Source organism: Fukomys damarensis, unplaced genomic scaffold, assembly GCF_012274545.1.
Source record: "Fukomys damarensis isolate Sample0158 unplaced genomic scaffold, DMR_v1.0_HiC HiC_scaffold_5, whole genome shotgun sequence".
NCBI lineage: Eukaryota > Metazoa > Chordata > Mammalia > Rodentia > Bathyergidae > Fukomys > Fukomys damarensis.
The window spans coordinates 24,927,510-24,935,009 of record NW_022900917.1 but is presented as its reverse complement, the minus strand read 5'-3'; the positions used below and the strand labels follow the sequence as shown (position 1 = coordinate 24,935,009).

The 7,500-nt window shown below is 33.9% G+C and overlaps 1 long non-coding RNA gene across 1 annotated transcript in view; it reads right to left on the bottom strand.

Annotated features, from left to right (window-relative positions):
* LOC104849207 overlaps positions 1 to 7,500 on the bottom strand; it is a 336,781-nt gene that overhangs the window by 109,120 nt on the left and 220,161 nt on the right. Inside the window, exon 3 of the long non-coding RNA XR_776671.2 lies at positions 466 to 592. This is a non-coding gene — a long non-coding RNA (uncharacterized LOC104849207). The remainder of the gene's footprint in view (positions 1 to 465; positions 593 to 7,500) is intronic.

Genomic DNA, 7,500 nt, shown 5'->3' with positions numbered 1-7,500 from the left:
TAGAGCACTAATCAGACAAAAGGATACATTTGAGACATGCCTAAGTAAATAGATGCAACTTAAGAACATACTCTTAAATGAAGTAAATGAAATACACACTTGTAAGTATCACATTATCTGTCTGATGTGAGAAACTGAAAGAGAAAATAAGGACAAAAAATAATAAAAATTGTGAAATAGAAAGAAATTGTTCAAACTTACACAGGATGTGAAATAATTCTTCAATATTTAAAATGTTTTAAGCTAAAAAAATATAGTATTATCAGGAAATGAGATGAGAGATTAGTAAATGAAAATATTATTTTAAGATCATGATGCAATGTATTTACCATGCTTATTTTCTAATAATTTTTGTTATGAAAAATTATTTTTTCATAGAATGGTTTTTGTATATTCTTTATACTTGTAATACAATAAAATAATTTTAATAATAAAATAGTATTACTGTCCATGGAAAATAATTACCTTTTTTTACCAAGGCCTTTATAAGCTGGCCATTGCCGTCCTCTCCTCTTATACTTTATGCTATTACCAAGTCCTAGTCCTTGGTATGTTGACTGTGAATTGCTTTATCCAGGATGGAGTCCTTGAACTGAAATAGAAGAATGATGTATCAGTAAATGTTTAAGACACCATTCTTTTAGAAGAATGGAAAACATGAAGACAGGGACTTATTTATACTGATTGCTAATTTCCAAACTGTAAAGACTTAGCACTGAGACCAATTTCAAGCTAAAAACATGACCTCATAGAACTGAGTTGAGAAGCAATACACACATATACTCTCACAAGGCAGCTCTGTCATTGAGCTTACCTCTGTCATAACAAATGGAAACTACTATCTGTAAATGCCACTCTGGCCAGACAGGACCCTCTGACATTGATTTCATATTATGTCTAAAATTTTTATATGCATTAAATGATTTATTGAATTTACAGATTCCAGATGGTTTTAACTTTTTCTCACGGCTTATTCTCTCACTTCTGCTCCTTCACAGGCTGCCTAATGCAGAAATCTAGCATATATTCTGGCCATATCTTGCTGACAGTGGCAGTCAGAAAATGTAGGATATGCAACAACTTCACATTCTGGCAATGATTTGTATCAAAATTAGAGATAGTTTTATTAAATAATAAATTTGCCTTGCTTATAAAAGAGTAAACCAAGTTAAAATGAACAATTATTCTTGCATTGCACACATTATTCATAATTATTATTTTAGTCTGATGTTATTTTCTAATGTCAAGAAAATATACTCTGGGTGTATTCATGGATTGCTATTCTGTTGCATTAGCATATGTTTCTATCTTTATGACAGTAGCATACATTAAAATTGCTTAATGTAGCCATGTGTAGTAGCACATGCCTGTAATTCCAGCTTTTGGGAGGCAGAGGCAGAAAGGTCACTGAGAGTTTGTGTTTGGGGCCACCCTGGGCTACATAGTGAATTCAAGGCCAAACTGTGCTACATAGAGAGACCCTGCATCAAAACAAAACAAAATGAATAAATTGTTTAATATATGTTGAGTATGGGATGTTTGAAGCTCTAGCTTTGTTCTTATTTTTCAATTTCTCTTTGGCTTGTTTCAGTTTTTTGTCAATCCACAAGAGTTTTAATATATTTTTTACTTCTCTAAAAAGAAACATTACACAGTGAAATATGCACACCTATGTTTATAGCAGCAGTTTGTAATAGCTAAAAGTTGGAAATAGCCCATTTGCCCATCAGTTGGAAACTGGATAAAGAAGATGTGGTTTTTCTATAAAATGCAATACTAATCAGCCATAAAGAATGAGAAATTAGATTCATTCATAGGAAAATGGATACATATTGAGGATATACACTCCTAAGTGAAATAAATAAGTCACCCATGTATAAGTACAGAATAGTTTCTCTGGTGTGAAAAAATAAAATAGTACATAAGAACCTAATGATATAATTGACAATGTGAAATAGGAAGAAAAGGGCTAAAGATGTAGGGAAAGTGGAAGGGTAGGGGAAAGGTAATAAGGGAAAAGAAAAAATATGAGAAAATGAAAAAATGGAAATAAAGCATTTGTAAAGGGGGAGGGAGGAGGGGTGAAGGGAGGGTAGGGACAAGGGGAAAAAATGAGCACCAAGACCCGTCATGTAAAGGTAAAAGATCCCAATGATGAATGTAACTGTTCTGTATACCTAAAATGTACCAATAAACTCAATAAGAAAAAAAAAACATTAATTCGTAGATCAACTTGGATAAAACAGACCTTTTAACAATATAATTATTTTAATCTATGAAGATAGGATGTATTTCCACTTATTTATGTCTTCAGTTTTATTCATCAATATTTTAAAGCTTTCAGTGTACTTTCATCTTTGTGGATAGATTTATTCAAAGGTGTCACTATTTTTTAACACCACAATAAATAGGATTATTTCTCTACTTAATTTAATCCATATCTGTCAAATAATCTTCAACAATAGTGCCATGCACACATAAAGAGGAAAGGATCATTTTTAAAAATAATATTTAGAAAACCGGATATCCACTTGCAAAACAGTGAAATTAGACCATTAGGTTACACATAAAAAGCAACTCTGAAGAGATTAGTCAGTATAGCTCTTAGTAAAATAAAAAGATGACTGTTGCTAAAAATGTGGAGAAATTGGGACACTTGTATGTTACCGGTGGGAATGTAGAGTACGGTGGCTAGTATGTAAAATAGTGAGATGTTCCTCAAAAACTGAAAAATTGGAGCTATCATATGATCCAGCAATTCTAGATATTTATTTAAAAATGAAGTGAAGATTTCAAAGAGCTGTTGCCACCCTAATGTTCATTGCAAAATTATTATCAATGACTAAGATATCAAATAATATTTATTTGTTTGTTTATTTATTTATTGCTACCAGGGATTGAGCTCAAGCCCTTGTGCTTGTGAGGCAGGCAGTGGAACCACTGAGCCAAATCCCTGGCCCATATAACTGTTTGATGATTCCTTTCTTTATCTTTCTTTCTTTTTTTTTTTTTTCAGTATCAGAAATCAAATTTGTGTCCTTGCACTAGCAAAGGAACCACTGAGCTAAATCCCTGGCCCTCAAAGTAATTTAAATGTTCATCAACCGATGAATGGATAGAAAATATGGTGCATATATGCAATGGGGCATTGCTCAGTCTTTTTAAAAAAATAAATTGTACTACATATAACATGGGCGATCCTACAGGACCTATATTGAGTGAAATAAACCAGTCACATAAGAACAAGAAACACACAATGTAACATCTGTATATTAGATATCTAAAACACTGAAAATAATGGAAACAGAGAGTAATATGATGGCTACAATAAGGGAAATGGATAATTGCAATTCACTAGGTATAAAATTTCAGTTATGCAAGATGAATAAGTTCTAAGGATTTATTCTACAACATAGAACCAATTGTTAACAATAAGGTATTGTTCACTTCAAAATACATTAAGAAGGTAGGTCACATAGTTAGAGTTATTAAACTACAATCACACTCACAAACACACAAATTTTTGAAGGTGATGGATGTGCCCAGTACCTAGACTGTAGAGACTGAATCACAGTTGCATGCATGTGTTCGAACTCATTAAGAAATTCACATTAAATGTTTTTTTAACTTAATTATACTTCAAATAAAGCAAAAATTTAAAATTAAAAATTGACAAAATTGTACCATCTTTGAATGGGTAATCTCTCACAGAAAGATGTTTCGAGAAAAGAAAATCTTGTGCAGGATAATTTCTTCAGTGTAATACTATTTAGAAACAAAAATCCACGGTGTTACGACTTGTATCTAGATGTCTCCTGAAGCCTCATGTGGTTATAGGTGGGGTTTTTCAGAGTTGGCTGGATCTAGAGTGTGTGGTTCGAGGATTAAGTTTGTGGAGACGGGACTGAAGTTATAATGCTAGAATTAAGGATGTCCTACCCTGAGTGTGAATGCTACCCACCCTAAGGGCAGACAGCCTGGATGGAATACGAGGGGCAGAGAAAGGGCTACTACTATCACTTGCTTCTTGCTGCCTCCTCTCTACTCTTCTTTGCTGTGGACTGTTTCTCATTTGCAATGCACCTCTGCCATGATACCCCACATTGGAGCCAGCTGACTATAGACTAAAACCTCTACAATCTATGAGCTACAATAAAGCTTTCATCCTTTAAATTTGGGTGTTAACTATTTTGTCTCAGCAAAAATAAAAGTAACTAAGACACTTGGAATACCCAATAAGTCACATGAAATCTTAGAAAGTTTCTATATACATTGTTTAAATTCTTCAGAATTAATTGTATATAGGCATGCTAAGCTGTGATGCTAATACTGTAACAACATTAGATAGATGACAGAGGAGAAATATACACTGATTATCATCTATCATATCAATTTCCTGAGACACAAAATATAGACAACAATGATCCTCATAAAACTATTTTGAAGCACAAAGAGATACTACCTATTCTGCAGCCAGGGTATTATCTGATGCCATTTATAGCATATCTTTCAAATATTAAGTAGAACTTGTAAAATCTATCAATAAAAAGAAAAAAGTTAATTATTAAAAGGAAGTTTTTATTTTTAATTTCTTCTAGGAAAGTATGAGTGAGACAACATGGACAGATTCTTTTACTTAATAATAAATTTCCTCAAGGAAATTATAACACCTGCAGGGAAAGAGGCACCTGCCAGAGGGAGAGAAAAACTTTATGGAAAGTAATTGCAGGTGGCCTCAGAGTTCCTGCTGATCTGACATATTCTTAAAGCGAGATTTACATAATGAAGGGATACAAAATAGTGTTGCTTCTAATTCAATAGTGCCTTTTGTAATTTTGTTCCAATTCAATTGTGGCACAAGACATATTTAATTATAATAGTGCCAAGATGACTAACAAGAAGCACTAGATTTATAACACACTGTCTCCTTACTTATTAGCAAGGAAGACAACAAAAAGTGACTACTTCATAAATTCAAGTCATATATATATATATATGTCTTCATATATAGTGAAATATGTCAAAAATAATATATCTGTGCATGGAGTGAAATATTCAAAGTATGATGAAAATTTTAGGAAGTCATTTTTAGGATTGAAATATATTTCTGAAATTTAAAAGGACAATGTTTAATTCATTTTGGCATTCATTACCTGAAAGAGGTTTCCGTAAGTTTTTAATGTTCTTTCTCTATGTATATAATATACTGATATATAATTCTTTAAATTTCAAATCCAAACTTCACATATATGGAATTATTCTCTAATTAAAACTCTAAAGCATACAAATGGAATTATCTTTGTCAGCAAATCACTATCTCTATATTTATCTTGTCGTATTTCTTGTGGTTCTTCCTTTACCTTCTAATTATAATTCTAGACCTCATCCTTGCTCATGTTCTCCAGATATTCACTCCCACTCTGCATCTTCCATGTCATTTTTCTCACTTTATTTTCTCTTTCAATTTTTAATTACTTACACTTTCTAATATCTGAACAAATTACCAAATTATGTTTCATTGTATGTGTGGGTTCTCATCCTTCTCTCATTTATTGTAGAATATGACCCTCTATTAGTTAGCTTTCACATCACAGAGAAAAGAGACTCAACACCTCTGCAACTTAAATGAAAAGTTTATCTTGGCTCCCAGTTTCAGTGACTTCAGTCCATGGTTAGCTGTCTCCAATTCAGAAATATCATGGTAAAGACCATGAGGGAGGAATGCTCCATATCTCAAAGCAGTCAGGAAGTAGAGAACAGAAACAGGACAATGTGACCAGAATACACCCAGCTAGTAACACCCAGCTAGGTCACACAGCCAGTGACATGCCCTTTACACTCGGGGCTTGGATCATAGAGCAATGGGGCTTCATTCAAATGACTACATTAACTAAAACATACAGTGTCCTGAAACCTGGGCAGAGATATTAATTAGAAACTTAAGATTAGCAAGAGCTTGAAACAAAAAAGTTTCAGGATGGAAAAAATGGCTAAATCAATCATCATATTTCACTAAAAACAAAAGCCAGAATAGTTGGGCAAACCATTTTCAAGTGAGTAGGTGTATCAATTGATTTTCTATTACTATTACTCAGTAATACACATTGAATAATTCAGAAAAAATAAAATTTATGAACACTGAGGAGAAGCCAAGGAGCTGAGCTATGCAGGGCACTGATAAAACCATCCCTGCGCTGCAGGGGAAAAGCAGAGGAGCTGAGCATGGTGGGCACCAGCAGGACCCCACTTGCCCCCATCCCTGCCCCTGTCTCTGGCCACTGGAACTAACAACAAAAAGAGGGCTTCCGTCAGGCCCCCCCATGAAAATTGAAGCCCACTGGGAAAGTGAAGAAAATCTCTGCAAAAAAGGCACACCAGACCACCATAGTTGGTAAGGTGGAGGGATCAGCACTTCCCTCCGAACCTGGACTATCTTCAGGGGAAGGGCAGCTGGAGCCTGCAGTAGAACCTTGCAGAGTTCAACTGAGGAGGTCAATGAGGTCAACTTGTGCCTTGCAGCCAGAAATCAGCCCTAATCTCAGGGGCCTGCTGCTGGTTTGCTGAGACTAAGTGACTTAGATCTGAGACAAATGAACTTAGATTTGCTGCCCACATTGTCTGTTATAACAACAGAGACATACCTTGGAGGAGGACCTTCATTTTTATTTTTTTATTTTCAAAGTTATTTTTCTCTTATTTTTAATTTTTATATTTTACTATCCTCTCTTTTCAAATCTGTTATTTTCCTTTTCTTCCTTTTTATTTTTTTTTTTGTTTTTCTTTTCCTTCTCTATCTTACTCATGCACTCTCTCCCACCTTGTTCTCATTTTTCTCCCTTTTTGTTCCTGGTTCCATCCTAATTTGGATTTCCTTTTTCTTATTTTTTCTCTTCTCTCTTTTTCCTTCTTTCAATTGTCAGTAGTTTTAAGGGAAAGTGAATACAGTTTCTAGAAAATCAACAAATGTACTACTCTATATTAATAGAGCCACAGACAAAACTATATGATCATCTCAATAATCGCAGAAAAAGTATATGACAAAATCCAACACCCATTCATGGTAAAAGCCCTACAGAAAATTGGAACAGACTGTCTCTATCTCAACTGATAAAAGCCATCTATGAAATGCGAACAGCTAACATTATGTTAAAAGATCAAAGCTGAAATCCTTCACGCTAAATTTACGAACAAAACAAGAATGTCCACTATCGCCACTTCTCTTCAACATAGTTCTGGAAACATTAGCCACAACAATCAGACAAGACAAAGAAATAAAAGGAATAAAGATGGAAAATGACGAAGTTAAATTGACATTACTTACAGATGGCATAATACTTTATATAAAAGATAAACTACCCCCAAATTTTTCTAGACATAATAACCAAATTGAGTAGAGTAGTTGGATACAAGGTCAACACGTAAAAATCAATATCCTTCCCATACATGAACAAAGGAGTCACTGAGAGAGGAACTGGAGAAACAACTTCTTTCATGATAATT